The following is a 226-nucleotide window of genomic DNA, read 5'->3' as shown; positions in this document are numbered from 1 at the left end:
TTCGATAAAGAACATGGTTCGCTTCTCGAAGTCAAGAAGAACCATGTCAGGCCTCGAGTGAGCAACAGAAACAATTATCGAGAATATAAAGTTCCAGTATATACGGCCCTTCCCATTCTCGACAATTGACTCAATTTCCCTAGAAGCATTTAGAGGAGCGATATTAAGGTGAATGCAGTAGGAGTGACAGAGGTGGTAATAAAGCACTCTTAGTGCCGCATTGTGC

This window comes from Belonocnema kinseyi, chromosome 3 (genome assembly GCF_010883055.1).
Source record: "Belonocnema kinseyi isolate 2016_QV_RU_SX_M_011 chromosome 3, B_treatae_v1, whole genome shotgun sequence".
In the NCBI taxonomy this organism is placed as follows: Eukaryota; Metazoa; Arthropoda; class Insecta; order Hymenoptera; family Cynipidae; genus Belonocnema; species Belonocnema kinseyi.
Note: the sequence above shows the minus strand (reverse complement) of the source record.